General features: G+C 43.0%; 1 protein-coding gene and 1 pseudogene across 1 annotated transcript in view; one reads left to right on the forward strand and one right to left on the reverse strand.

Moving 5' to 3' along the window:
* Positions 1 to 101: 101 nt before the first annotated feature.
* Positions 102 to 16,031, forward strand: part of LOC110488820 (signal-transducing adaptor protein 1) — a 172,597-nt gene continuing 156,667 nt past the window's right edge. Inside the window, exon 1 of the mRNA XM_090198376.1 lies at positions 102 to 189. The gene's annotated coding sequence lies outside the window, so the exon portion shown is untranslated. The remainder of the gene's footprint in view (positions 190 to 16,031) is intronic.
* Positions 3,309 to 8,683, reverse strand: LOC110488813 (neuronal acetylcholine receptor subunit non-alpha-2-like; annotated as a pseudogene).

Consider the following 16,031-nt stretch of genomic DNA (forward strand, 5'->3'; position numbering starts at 1 on the left):
TGGGAGTATTGCTAGACGGTGCACTGTCCTTCTCTCAGCACATATCAAAGCTGCAGCCTAAAGTTAAATCTAGACTTGGTTTCCTCTATCGTAATTGCTCTTCTTTCCCCCCAGCTGCCAAACTAACCCTGATTCAGATGACCATCCTACCCATGCCAGACTACGGAGACAGAATTTATAGATCAGCAGGTAAGGGAGCTCTTGAGCGGCTAGATGTGCTTTACCATTCGGCCATCAGATTTGCCACCAATGGATTAAATTAATGTTTTCCCTCATCAGTCTACACACAATACCCCATTATGAAAAAGCAAAAACTGTTTTTTAGAAATGTATGCAAATGTTCTATTAAAAATCTACAACTGAAATAACTAATTTACATAAGTATTCAGACCCTTTTCTATAAGACTCGAAATTGAGTTCATGTTTCCATTGATCATCCTTGAGACGTTTCTACAACTTGATTGGAGTCCACCTGTGGTAAATTCAATTGATTGGACATGATTTGGAAAAGCACACACGCGTCTATATAAGGTCCCACAGTTGACAGTATTTGTCAGAGCAAAAACCAAGCCATGAGCCCGAAGGAATTGTCTGTAGAGATCCGAGACAGGATTGTGTTAAGGCACATATTTGGGGAAGTTTCTCAAACATTTTTGCAGCATTGAAGGTCCCCAAGAACACAGTTTGTACATCATTTTTAAATGGAAGATGTTTAGAACCACCAAGACTTTTCCTAGAGCTGGCCTTCCGGCTCCCTCAGGGAGGTGACCAAGAACCCAATGGTCACTCTGATAGAGCTCCAGAGTTCCTCTGTGGAGATGGGAGAACCTTCCAGAAGGACAACCATCTCTGCAGCACTCCACCAATCAGGCACATATGGTAGAGTGGCAAGACGGAGTTTGCCAAAAGGAATCTAAAGACTCTCAGACCATAAGAAACTAGATTCTCTGGTCTGATGAAACCGAGATTGAACTCTTTGGCCTGAATGTCAAGTGTCACGTCTGGAGGAAACCTGGCATCATCCCTATGGTGAAGTATGGTGGTGGCAGCATCATGCTGTGTTTTTCAACATCAGGGACTGGGAGACCAGTAAGGATCGAGGTAAAGATGATCGGACCAAAGTACAGCGAGAACCTTGATGAAAACCTGCTCCAGAGCGCTCAGGACCTCAGACTGAGGTGAAGTTTCACCTTCCAACAGGACAATGACCCGAAGCACACAGCCAAGACAACGCAGGAGTGGCTTCAGGACAAGTCTCTGAATGTCCTTGAGTGGACCAGCCAGAGCCCAAACTTGAACCCGATCGAACATCTCTGGAGAGACCTGAAAATAGCTGTGCAGCAACGCTCCCCATGCAACCTGACAGAATTTGATAGGGTCTGCAGAGAAGAATGGTGTGCCAGGCTTGTAGTGTCAGTTGAGTAAACTCTTACTGACAGTTGTGGCTGCTTTGCGTGATTTATTGTTCTCACCCTTCTTGCCCTTTGTGCTGTTGTCTGTGCCCAATAATGATTGTAACCTGTGCTGCTGTCATGTTGTGTTGCTACCATTCTATGTTGTTGTCTTAGGTCTTTCTTTGTTTTGTGTTGTCTCTCTTGTCGTGATGTATGCTTTGCCATATATATATATATTTTTAAAATGTTTAACTCCAGCCCCCGCAGAAGGCCTTTTGCCTTTTGGTAGGCTGTCATTATAAATAAGAATGTGTTCTTAACTGACTTGCCTACTTAAATAAAGGTTTAGTAAATAAAGTAGTGTCATATCCAAGAAGATTCAAGGCTGTAATCGCTGCCAAAGGTGCTTCAACAAAGTACTGAGTAAAAGGTCTGAATACTTACGTAAATGTGATTTTTTTTTAAAATTTTAAAACAAATTACAAAAAATGTCTAAACCTGTTTTTGCTTTGTCATTATGGGGTATTGTGTGTAGATTGATGAGGGAATTTTAGAATAAGCCTTCAACCTAACAAAATGTGGAAAAAGTCAAGATGTCTGAATACTTTCCGAAGGCACATTCATGGAAGCCGCAATTTGCAATATTAAAGGTGATCTACCCCCTAAAATAAAGTCAATACAAATCAACTGGGATGCCACAGATCTCACCAAAGGGACAGGAATTATACCCAAATAGTGGCCTCTACCTGTCCACATATCGCTTGGTAGTGATTCACCAGGCATCCAAACACAGCTGCCTTCGCCAGTTTCAAATCCTTCCTCGACCACTTCTGAGGAAGAATGCACCAATGTGGTGGCATTTGGGAAGAAAGGAGGGAATATCCCAGAGGGGGAAAAAGATTGTACAAGGCGAACACAGTCTGACATCACAATTTAAGTTTGAAATGTAATAGTATGATAAACATAGCATTGGCTCAAACGGTTTTGAACTAAAAGTTGAAAGAATTAATTCAGGATTTTATAATATATTATCAGTTGGTTCTTTACCTTGAAATGAGTATACAAGCCCAGGAGAAACTGACTTCTATGGCTAATGATAAAACATTTTGTCACCTGATATGTGCAGTGAAATGTGTTGTTTGTGTTGAAATGTGTTGTAGTACAGCGCCCCTGGAGATAATGTGGGTTAAGCGCCGTGCACATCCGATTCTTCACATTGTCGGCTCGGGTATTTCGAACCAGCAAACTTTCAGTTACTGGCTCAGTGCTCTTCTCACTAGGCTACTTGCAGCCTGATCGTAGTTGTGACTGTTGGCATTTTATTTCATAGAATGATTCCTTATTGAGAAACATTTTTTTTCCTATTGGGTATGTGTGTGTTTGTGTGCATGACATGCAAAAGTGTGTAAGAGTATCCGTGTGTGAGAGATAACATATATTACATGTTGTGAAGATTCAGGACCAAAGGATTGATAGACAAAATAAATAGCTCCCATATTTAGGCCAACAGCAAAAACGTTGCTGTGTAGGAGACACCTGATAATCATTGTCATACCAAGGTTGCCCCCTAGTGGAATACAATAATGCTACATTTAAAACTATCACGTTTCATCTTGTCTGTAACATCCACATCACTCTGAGTGTTCTCAACAGTTCCAAGCGAATCCAAATGAAGTGACTTAGACATTCAATACTGCATGATGGGGGGGGGAGAGAGTTGTCTATACATTATACTTGAATAATAGCTTGTTATCATTGACTAGTTGATGAAGTGCTAGTATGAAATAAAAGTCAAAAGGACACAAAACCAAAATCAAACAAACAAAAAAAACAGAACCCAAACAATCCCTTGCTAATGAGGCCCCTCGACGAACACAAATAGAACAGTGATCCTCCGATCAGAGTGGCCTGGATGCTGCCGCCATTCTACCCACAGACAAACTAAGTTACACTAACTAAGACCACAATAGTTGGGTCACAAGGTGATAATGGTTTTGAGGAGTCTATTGAGAAGAAGTCAGGCAGAAATAAGTCAAATGTTCTTGGTATATACAGTAACTACAGAGAATATATTATAAATATTACACTAATTCAAGTCAAAGTTTGTGCTTAAGAACAAGCTAATATTTGTCATTTGTTTTCTGTGCATTGAGTGAACTATGTCAGTGTAATATGTAAACGTGAGTAAAGGCTCTATAGCAAGGAGATGTGCTATTCTGACAAGGTGTGGCAGGGGAAGGCAGGGCATAGCTCAACAGTATGGGATTGAGTCTAACCATAGCAAGTTGGCTGAAAGGTTCAGCAGAAACTTGAGACAGAGGGGCTTCCAGCCTGGAGGTCAGGGTTAAATTGTTGGTTGGGTGTCCTGGCCTCAGTTTGGGGAATTAGCATCAGAGGGTGAATCGGCAGGGGGTGCTGAGTGGGGGGGGTCCTGGGTCCGGACTGGGGAGGGAAGTTAGTTAGAGGGGGGTGCTGGTTTCCCAACAAGGGAGGGGTGATGAGTTAAAGTGGGGTGCTGGGCCAGGACTGGGGAGGGTGCCGAGTTAGAGGGGGGTGCTAGGACCGGACTGGGGAGAAGTACTAAGGAATATATGCAGGGCAAAAATGAGGATGGTCCCCAGGACCGACACAGTGAGGAAGGCCCACAGAAATATCCTGTCCAGAACCTGAGCAACAAACTTCCAGTCCTGCACAATCTGGAATGAGGGTCTACCTGGGTCTACCCGCTCCCCCTCTGACCCCCAGACCAGGGCTTCAGCTCTGGGCTCTCCGGTGTCAGCTCTGGATAGTGGTACCGGTCGGTGTGGCCCTGCATGCAGAGCATCCTGGCAAGCCTCTGAAGGAAGAGGGAGCAAACCAAGGGGGACATGGGGTGGTAGGAGGTTGAGGAGCGGTGGTGCATGTTGAATGCAAACACTGACGATGACGGAGAGAGTGACGAAGATCATAATGAAGAGGAGATACTCCCCGATGAGAGGGATGACCTTGGAGGAAGTTGGGATGATCTCTATGACAAGGAGGAACACAGTGAGCGGCACAATGACGGAGGTGGAGAGAGCGAGAGAGCTTCTCCCCTTCATCCGACAGATGAGAGAACACCAGCAAGGTCAGGAACGACAGACCGAAACACGGAATAATAAGAAAGTGTCTAGAACAGCGAGAGACGTTTCATAATGAAAGAGTATGTCATAAAGGGGAAGGAATACATCCCGTCGCGCCGGTTTCCTCTGGCCCCCGTGGCGTTCAGGATCTCCCTCTCAGTTGTCGAAGAAGTCCTTCCTGTCTACATAATCACCTAACAGGATAATGTCCACCATGTTACCATCGTATGTCCAGGATCCAAACTTCATGGAGCAGTTTTTGTCTGTCGAAGGGGAAAGTGACGTCCGTAGTGCAGGCTGACTTGTAGCTGGCCGGAGGGGTCCACGTGATCCTACGGTTAGACTTAGCAATGGCTTTGGTCATCAGGGAGCCCTCAAACTACCCATCAGCACTGGGGGAGGATAGTAATAAGAGTCAGGGTTATTGTGCACATAAAACATACATTTTAGGAAAACATCAAACAAAACAGTCTATTAATGTGAACAATTAGTGGGAAACTAGGTGGATGTAACACTGTCTTGTCTGAAGACATTATGCTCAATGGTGCTCATCATAATATGTGACATATCATAGAGCTTACTTCTCATAGAGCACGATGTCGGGCAGCCGGATTGCCTCAGATGGAGCTCCGATCGATGTGATCCCACCGTAGTCCTCAGGGTCCGATCGTAGATTAGAATCTAGCCACTCCTGTTGAGGGAAAGACACATATTACAATATATCTATCCTCATCTATGGATAACAGGCTACAACCTATTTTCCTCCTCACCTGCCACAGCCACACATTAGTAGTCATCAGCTGGTTCTTCTCATCCTGTGAGAAAGACAGAGACCAAGATATCATGTAGAGTAGACATCCAAGTCAGAATCATGTCTGTTTCAGGATAAATTGCTTCAATTCCTTGTTCATTATCCCATCTCATTTGAATGGAGCACTCGCACACCAAAAGTGTTCGCAAAATAATGGTATTGTAAAATTAAATGTAAGAAAATGACCACACTGGTAAGCAAGACTAACAGAAGGAGAGAAAATGAGGGAGCGTGGAAGAAAAGTGTGTAAGTAGCGGGGATCAGCTGTCTGATTGAGTTTGAGGTTGTGGGGATCACATAGTCCAGAGATGAACTGTAACCTAATACAGGACAGACATCTAGCAACACTGGTACCACTCATCAGCCTGGAGCAGAGCACTTCTCACTAGCTCACCATTCCTCCTCCTGTTTCACCTCTTGCTCTTTCCCCATCCTCTTTGTTCTATTAATTTTCCAACCTCATCTCTCCTCCTTTCATTCTCTTTGGTATGATAACGTCAGTTCGTATTCACAACAACCCTTTTTGATAATTACAGTGCCTTGCGAAAGTATTCGGCCCCCTTGAACTTTGCGACCTTTTGCCACATTTCAGGCTTCAAACATAAATATATAAAACTGTATTTTTTTGTGAAGAATCACCAACAAGTGGGACACAATCATGAAGTGGAACGACATTTATTGGATATTTCAAACTTTTTTAACAAATCAAAAACTGAAAAATTGGGCGTGCAAAATTATTCAGCCCCTTTACTTTCAGTGCAGCAAACTCTCTCCAGAAGTTCAGTGAGGATCTCTGAATGATCCAATGTTGACCTAAATGACTAATGATGATAAATACAATCCACCTGTGTGTAATCAAGTCTCCGTATAAATGCACCTGCACTGTGATAGTCTCAGAGGTCCGTTAAAAGTGCAGAGAGCATCATGAAGAACAAGGAACACACCAGGCAGGTCCGAGATACTGTTGTGAAGAAGTTTAAAGCCGGATTTGGATACAAAAAGATTTCCCAAGCTTTAAACATCCCAAGGAGCACTGTGCAAGCGATAATATTGAAATGGAAGGAGTATCAGACCACTGCAAATCTACCAAGACCTGGCCGTCCCTCTAAACTTTCAGCTCATACAAGGAGAAGACTGATCAGAGATGCAGCCAAGAGGCCCATGATCACTCTGGATGAACTGCAGAGATCTACAGCTGAGTTGGGAGACTCTGTCCATAGGACAACAATCAGTCGTATATTGCACAAATCTGGCCTTTATGGAAGAGTGGCAAGAAGAAAGCCATTTCTTAAAGATATCCATAAAAAGTGTTGTTTAAAGTTTGCCACAAGCCACCTGGGAGACACACCAAACATGTGGAAGAAGGTGCTCTGGTCAGATGAAACCAAAATTGAACTTTTTGGCAACAATGCAAAACGTTATGTTTGGCGTAAAAGCAACACAGCTGAACACACCATCCCCACTGTCAAACATGGTGGTGGCAGCATCATGGTTTGGGCCTGCTTTTCTTCAGCAGGGACAGGGAAGATGGTTAAAATTGATGGGAAGATGGATGGAGCCAAATACAGGACCATTCTGGAAGAAAACCTGATGGAGTCTGCAAAAGACCTGAGACTGGGACGGAGATTTGTCTTCCAACAAGACAATGATCCAAAACATAAAGCAAAATCTACAATGGAATGGTTCAAAAATAAACATATCCAGGTGTTAGAATGGCCAAGTCAAAGTGCAGACCTGAATCCAATCGAGAATCTGTGGAAAGAACTGAAAACTGCTGTTCACAAATGCTCTCCATCCAACCTCACTGAGCTCGAGCTGTTTTGCAAGGAGGAATGGGAAAAAATTTCAGTCTCTCGATGTGCAAAACTGATAGAGACATACCCCAAGCGACTTACAGCTGTAATCGCAGCAGAAGGTGGCGCTACAAAGTATTAACTTAAGGGGGCTGAATAATTTTGCACGCCCAATTTTTCAGTTTTTGATTTGTTAAAAAAGTTTGAAATATCCAATAAATGTCGTTCCACTTCATGATTGTGTCCCACTTGTTGTTGATTCTTCACAAAAAAAATACAGTTTTATATCTTTATGTTTGAAGTCTGAAATGTGGCAAAAGGTCGCAAAGTTCAAGGGGGCCGAATACTTTCGCAAGGCACTGTACATACCACAGTCCTCTACCCCTATACCCTCAGAGAGACAGAGCTGAATACACAGACTGAATACACAGTATGTGTGGGTGAGGAAAATATTTAACACCATGACTGTTCCATTAGCTGCTTGTCCTCTGACAGAACAGCTATACCATCTCAGCCTATCACATCTGGCCCTGAAAAAATGTAACCTCTTGAAAACGAGCGTGTTCTGTGAGTTCTACGGAGGCCAACAGCTTTACGTCAGGACCTTGGACAGCTCAGCAGAATCGGGCTGTTTCACTGTGGCAGTGCTCGTTTTGTTTCAGCAACATGGAGAGGGACAGAATTACAATTCTGGCTTAAAAAGTGCATGGCTCAAGCCATTCAGACAAGATATTTAGAATATTTTGTGTCTTTCATTGTTTGTTTGTACGGTAAGGTCTTTCGTCACTGTGTGTGTGCGTTTCGCTTCAATTCCTTGTTTGTGTGTGTGCACGTGGTGTAGTGTGCATCCTCACCACGTCCACCAGCTGTGAGATCTTGAGTCCGAAGCGTACTGTGACCCTGTCGTTGGCATGCTGGATGGGCCGGACCCAGCGCTGGTACCCCTGGAACAGGTTCCTCAACAGGAGGTCCTCCATCTCAGACAGAGACCCAAACTCACCTGGGGATGGGAGTGAAGGGGGAAAGAGATGGAGTGAGAGAAGAGGAAGAGGTGGTGTAGAATAGAGACTTTACTTTAAGTTATGTATAAGAGCTTAATAAGAAACAATCATTTTATCACCAGCTGTCAATTAAACAATTATTTCCAATATAAATTCTTAAGCACCATAGACTAATGGTCTCTAATTTTAATTTAGAATGTAGATAGTGTTTACTGTGGTTGCATAAGAAGGGGTTGTGGAATATGAATCTGATTACAAACAGTTGAACAATGGGGGTGGGGGGAGACAGACAGGCTAGAGAGCTGGCTTCTCAACTGAAACGACTCCAGAGGAGATGTGTATAGCTGAAAGTATGTGTTTTTTGGTGGTCTCTGTCTCTCACACACTTTATATATATATATATTATGTGTGTGTGTGACCCTTAACCTGAAGCTAGAGTTGATTCACCCTCTGGCGCCCCATCTGTCAGCCCTAACATCTAACATCGTTTTGATTCCATCCAGGAATCATCCCGTGCCAAAAGAAACAGGCGCGCCACACAGGGGCCGAGTGCAGTTAATGCTCCCAGTTTGTCAGATGGCATGATTATGAGAAATTGGAATCGTGTGGAATGTCACATTGTGCATTTACGTAAACCCAGATGTTTTTTTCCCGTTGTGACTTGGATAGGTAAAAATGTGTCATACACTTCTCAGTTCCACAGGCTATCCCTCGCAAGCGCCACACGTTTAGAACTAATTTATTGGGCTACTTATTGTTCAAGACATGCACTGGTTCCAATTCCTGTACTTACCCAGAATGGTGCCGAGACAAAAAGAGGACAGGTGTCCGCAACTTCATGATGATTCTCAATGGCTCGGAGGCTTCTGTAAACTCATATCATGCATTAGGCTAAAGACAACGACTTGAGAACCACCTGAGCAATAAACAATTCTCATCATTCCAATGGGAATGTTGTCAATGAAAAAAAAACTACAATATTAAAAACGAGCCCTCGGTTGAGGTCCTCCAGAACAAAACTCTAATTGCGTGGCAGACTGGCCCCGGCGACGCCCCTCCACCATTCTGCAAATCTCTCCAGCACGCCGCGCGGTGACAAGAGGGAGGGGTTTGAATGGGGTTTAAACAGGATCCTAAACCAATCAGAGGAACGTCTATGGGTCCACAGCACTGGGCAGATTACCAGGTGTGGGTGGGCAGATTACCAGGCGTGGGTGCACACCTGTGAGGAAACTGTAGACTAACACTGTAGCCTAACTGTTGTTGTGATAATATTCTGAGACACCGGGAGTTAGCTTGGTAGGCTATATTATTTGCCACTATGGGAAAGTTAAGGAGGAATTTGCAATAGTTCAGAAAACAGCATGATATAACGTTAGCATATATAGGTTACCCAACAGTCATGCGTATAGTGAACATGAACATCTGACATTTCTCACCAAGAAAATACATTTTTGACGCTTGGCAGCTGCTGGGGTGAGATGTATTTTCTCTGAAGTTCGTTTGTCTGCTTCTCTCGCCGTGGTTCTCCACATGCAGGTCTCAGACCGTCCACTAGGGCACGCTAAAAGCAGTGAAGTCTGGCTGGATGTCATTTTCTGTAGCTTTCATTTGATAAAATACATGACACACGTCTACCAGTTCTTCCTCCTAAGGGAAGCCGATAAAAGGTTAAGGATCAGCCTGTCCTCCAAGAGAAGAGTGAGTGGTGCTTTCTTTATTGATTGACAGCTGCGTGTAGCCTACTTGGAGAGGAAGTTATTTACTATGGACAAGGGGGCTTCAGGGGGAAGAGGGAAGGATGGCTGACTCTGTGCTTAGGAATCTCACAGCTGACTGACCTTAAACCTCTTCTGACCTTTTTCTGACACGGTAGAGAGAGGGAATATTATTATTGTTGCCTTATTTCTGTTGGTCCCACCATTCTTTGTTATATGTATACTTTGACAATGTGATTCATTTAACTTGCCATGTCAATAAAGTCTACTGAATTGAATTGAGAGAGAGAGAGAGAGAGAGAGTTTGTGCATGCCTGCGTGGGTGCGTGCCTGCGTGTGGTAGGGTGTGTTTTTTCTGTTTAATATTTACCCCCTCCCTCCTCTCACCATCCATCCATCCATCTCTCTCTCCTCTGTCTCCCTCTCTCTCTCTGTCTGTCTAAGACTGATCTTCTATGTTGATGTTCACCCTGTCACGTTCCATCAGTTAGTCAACCTCAGTGTTCTGACTCTATGATGTGTCACTACACACAGACTCTGAAAGCCCCTGACAGGGCCTGCCTGACATGTCCCACCCAAACACACTGCTGACCCAGCAGCTCAGCAGTCCCCCATGGGCTTTACTCTAACCCCACACCACACTCTGGGAAACACATACAGTATCTCCATCTCTGAGTATGTGCTCTCTCTCTCTCTCTATGTTCCCATGGTCAATCAGACGTGAGCCTCTCACTCACTTCTCTAATGTACCGTGGCCAGTGAGTGTGAGCGGCACACCACCATGACTGACATGGTCTCAGAGTGACAGAGTGACCACCAGGTAGTAGAACTGGGAACTGTCTCAATTGTGTGTGTGTTTGCATGGGCGTGTGTGTGTGTGCACCCACTCATGCATACATGTAGCAGGTGAGAGAACCGGGCACAGCATCAGGATTAGTGTGGCATAATTGGGTGTGCAGCAGAGCAGAGAGCTCAGACGCAGCGCCAACCTCAGCTCCTACTTGTGACACCCCAAGGGGCACAGCGAGGTGCCAATCTCCTCAGAGAGCAATAGGGAGTATTATTATTTAGTATTTTATTGGGATCCCCTTCCTGGGGTCCAAACAGGAAACAATAAATACACTACAGAACACTATATAATACTACATAATCTCCTGCCTCTGCCTCACGCTTTAGAAACAGGAGATGGCTCTTTCCCTATTAGCCATTCCGTCTCAAACAAGCCAAGGCAAGGCCACTACCCTATATAATACAATACATAATATAGTACAAATTACAATACCGAATATATAAACATGACTGTCTCTTCACAGTTCCCATTGTGCCGTAATGTGTTCTTTTATCTGTTTTTTAATTTAGTTTTATTGCTAGATAGCAGAGTTCCGTGTAGTCATGGCTCTATTTAATACTGTGCGTTTCCCAGCCTGCGTTCTGGACCTGGGAACTGTGAAGAGACTTCTGATTGCACGTCTTGTGTTGTACCGATGACTGTCTGAACTGTGTGCCAACTGCTTGAAGAGACAGTTTGGTACCTTTAACACATCAACACCCCGCACAAAGACCAATAGTGATGCAGTCAATCTCTCCTCAGCTTTGAGCAAGGAGAACATCTAAGTGCAATACGTGGAATTGAACTACAGTACCAGTCAAAAGTTTGGACGCACCTACTCGTTCAAGGGTTTTTCTTTATTTATACTATTTTCGACATTGTGGAATAATAGTGAAGACATCGAAACTATAAAATAGCACATGTGGAAACGTGTACTAACCAAAAAAAGTGTTCAACAAATCAAAATATATTTTAGATATTAGATTCTACAAAGTAGCCACCCTTTGCCTTGATGACAGCTTTGCACACTCTTGGCATTCTCTCAACCAGCTTCATGAGGTTGTCACCTGGAATGCATTTCAATTAACAGATGTGCCTTGTTAAAAGTTAATATGTGGAATTTCTTTCTTTCTTAAAGCATTTGAGCCAATCAGTTGTGTTGTGAAAAGGTAGGGGTGGTATACAGAAGATAGCCCTGTTTGGTAAAAGACCAAGTCCATATAAAATCAAATCAAAGTTTATTTGTCACGTGCGCCGAATACAACAGGTGAAATGCTTACTTACAGGCTCTAATCATGGCAAGAACAGCTCAAATGAGCAAAGAGAAACGTCAGTCCGCCATTACTTTAAGTTTCTTCAAGTGCAGTCGCAAAAACCATCAAGCGCTATGATGGCTCTCATGAAGACCGCCACAGGAAAGGAAGACCCAGATTTACCTCTGCTGCAGAGTGCTATTCCATAGTTTTGATGTCTTCACTGTTATTCTACATTGTAGAAAAACCCTTGAATGAGTTGGTGTGTCCAGACTTTTGACTGGTACTTTATGTCCCTCTTTGCCACACATGACCATACACCAGGCCAGTAGTCTAGCTGAGACAAACTATGACCTGTAGGTTGACTAAGATGTCAAGAAAGCAGAGCAGTGCCTTATCATGGACAGACTTCTTCCCATTTAAGCAACCATTGAGTCTACATGTTTTGACCATAACAGCCTGTTATCTAGGGTTACACCCAGCAGTCTCGTCTCCTCAACTTGCTCAGCCGCCACGTTATTCAATAATAGATCTAAATGAGGTTTAGAGTTGAGTGAGTGATTTGTCCCAAAAACAATGCTTTTAGTTTGAGATATTTAGCACCAGCCTATTGCTAGTTACCCATTCTAAAACTGACTGGAGCTCTATGTTAAGGGTGTCAGTTATTTATATTGTATACTGTTCAGCGTACATAGACACACAGGATTTATTCAAGGTCAGTGGAAGGTCATTTGTAAAAACAGAAAACAATCATGCCCCTAGCCGGCTGACCTGCGGTACACCACACTCAACTGCATTAGCATTAGAGAGGCTTCATTTAAAAAAAACCTCTGTGTTCTATTAGATAGGTAACTCTCCAGCCATTATAAGGCAGAGGGTGCAAATCCATAAGACCTACATTTTTTTAGCAACCGGGTATAATCAATGATATCAAAAGCTGCACTGAAGTCTAACAAAACAGCTCCCACAAACTTCTTACTCTCAATTTCTTTCAGCCAATCATCAGTCATTTGTGTCAGTGCAAGCATGTTGAGTGCCCTTCCCTATAAGCATGCTGAAAGTCTGTTGTTTAATTAATTTTCTGCAAAATAACTTTGTATTTGGTAAAATATTTTTTTAACTTTTTACACTGGTAACAGGCTGATTGGTTGGCTGTTTGAACCATTAAAGGGTGCTCTGCTATTCTTGGGCAGTGGAATAACCTTTGCCTTCCTCCAGGCCTGATCTTCTAGGCTTCATGTAAAGTCAAAATGTATTCCGCTACCAACCTCAGCACTTTACTGTCCAGGTTGTCAGTACCAGGTAGCTTGTCGTTATTTATAGATAGCAAAAAAGAGTTCACCTCTTCCACACCCACTTTTCGAAACTCAGAACTACAGTGCTTATCTTTCATTATTTGGTCCGTTGTGCATGAATATGAAGGCTCAGCATTTGTTGTTTGCATGTCATGCCTAAATTTGATAATCTTGCCAACAAAAAAAGTTCTTAAAGTGGTTGGCAATATCAATGGTTTTTGTTATGAACAAGCCATCTGCCTCAATGACGAATGGAGCTGACTTCGCTTTTTTGCATATAATTGTTTTAAAGTACTCCGCAGTTGTCACGTTCTGACCTTAGTTCCTTTTTGATGTCTTTGTGTTAGGTTGGTTAGGGCGTGAGTTGGGGTGGGTAGTCTATGTTCTTTTTTCTAGGTTGTTATATTTCTACGTTTTTGGCCTAGTATGGTTCTCAGAGGCAGGTGTTGTTGGTTGTCTCTGATTGAGAATCATACTTAGGTAGCCTGTTTTCCCCATTCTGGTTGTGGGTGTTTCATTTCTGTTTAGTGTCTGTTCACCTGGCAGAACTGTTTCGTTTTCGCTTCGTTATTATTTTGTGTAGTGTTCAGTTTGTTCAATTAAAACATGACGAACACTTAACACGCTGCATTTTGGTCCTCTTCTCCTTCACCAGACGAGAATCTTTACAGGAGTACTCTTTTGTCATCTTAGTTATTTTAGTTTAGTTTCGTGCTTTCTCAAATTACTGTGTTTGCCAGTCTGCTGTGTTTTCAGAATTATTATGGCTATATTATTATCACTACACACGATGGGTGTGGATATTGCTTTAGAGCAGATTTTTGCAGCATTAGTAAAGATGTGATCAATACGCATGGATGATTTACTTCCTGTTCTTTTTGTAAATACCCTGGTAGGTTGACTGATAACCTGAATCAGGTTGCAGGCATCGGTTACAGTTTGACACTTTTTTTTTTGAGTGGACAGCTACTCAGTATTTAGGTCACCCAGAAAATATACCTCTCTGTTGATATTAACGAGCATTTCACACATACAGTATAGTCCAAATACAGACTTTTAGCACTTGGTGGTCAATAGCAACTTCCTAGGAGAATAAGCTTCAGGTGAGGCAGATGAATCTGTAGCCATATGACTTCTACGTCATCTGACATGAGGTCCTCTCTCAGCCTACCAGGAATATGACTCTGGACATACATACAAACGCCTCCTCCATTTGCATTTCTGTCTTTCCTATATATTCTATAGCCATGTATAGCTCCTACTGAATCATCTAATGAATTATCTAAGTGTTTCAGAGATGGCCAGAATATGAATGTTTTCTGACGTTAGTAAGTTGTTCATTTAATAAACCTTGTCTCTCAGGCCCCTTTCTCAGGCTACATATGTTAATATGGGCTTTTTGTTGTCATTTTCTGGTTGCTTGTTTGTTTTTAGTGCTATTCTGAGAGGCTGATCCGAGTACATGTCAGCGACATTTACATTTTAGCCAATGGTACTGAGTGGGCTGACCACAGTGGGCTTCATCCCAAGGCAGATAGTTTCAGTGCATACAGTGAAATTCAATTCTATGGGCATATGATTATTGCAGTCAATACCCTAAAGGAACATAGATTAGGTTACTTACATTGACTTCACTTGTATTCTCCTGTTGCTTATGATGACAGGGAGGACTGGAGGGCTCCCAAACCCAAAACGTCAGTCTCTTAAGTAGTTCGTTGTGTTGATGGACATAATCCTGGATCCCCTGTGGTTAGGGTGAATCCCGTTTCTTTTAAAGAGGTTGGCTGCTCCCACAGCAAGTCAAAATGGTCACAAAAGGAGACATTTCTAATAAGACATAGAGACACAGAGAGAGTGAGAGACAGAGGAAGAATACATGAAAGGGGAAAGGAAAGAGAATCAGAAGAGTACGTACTTAACCGCTTGAGAGAGAGATAACATACTGATTTATCTCCCAGAGAACACAGAACTACATGAAAAACACACAAATCAACTACTCCCAGATCACACTGATGGATGTGTGTGTATGTGTGTGTGTGTGTGCGTGTCTGTGTGTGTGTGTTGTTCTTTCTATGCACAAGAAGATTAAACCATTGAAGGGAAATAGTTAATCTGATAATGGATTATGACATTTGCTCTTAGCTAGAGCAACCACACATGCTTCATGGGTGACAGACACAGTTACTGTTAAGAATGTATGTGTATGAGTCACACAGAGAGAGAGAGCTACTGTGGGAAACCAGGCCTTAAGTGCACATTCTTTCTTTTGTATTTTTATTCCCTTCTTCTCCGCTCTTAGTTCCGTAGAAGTGGTCGGGAAAGGGGAGGCTGATTATCACAATGAAATTATATGGATTTTCCGCTCCACTTGGTGCCATGGGCCAGACAGCTGCTGCCTCTGAGAGGCTCCCATTCACTCTAATGACTTGGAAAAGGGAAGTCTCGCGGGCTAAAAAACCTGCACGCCGGTTCCCTTCCCAGCCTATGGGGGGCAGCTGCTGTGTGTGTGTGTGTGTGTGTGTGTTTGTGCTTACCCTATTTGCTTCTCTTGTTCTCTGGTTGTTTGCTGCTGCTATTGTTGATGTTGTTCTTTTTTGGCCCATAATTAGTACATGCAGAATTTGACTCAGTAAAGGACTCAAACTCAAACGTTCATTAAAACACACATGCAGGGTATTGAATTAAAGCTACACTCGTTGTGAATCTAGCCAACAAGTCAGATTTTTAAAATGCTTTTCGGCGAAAGCATGAGAAGCTATTATCTGATAGCATGCAACACCCCAAAATACCTGAAGGGGACGTAAACAAAATAATTAGCGTAGCCGGCGCTACACAA

Source organism: Oncorhynchus mykiss, chromosome 14 (assembly GCF_057628025.1).
Source record: "Oncorhynchus mykiss isolate SJ-2025 chromosome 14, ASM5762802v1, whole genome shotgun sequence".
Classification (NCBI taxonomy): Eukaryota; Metazoa; Chordata; class Actinopteri; order Salmoniformes; family Salmonidae; genus Oncorhynchus; species Oncorhynchus mykiss.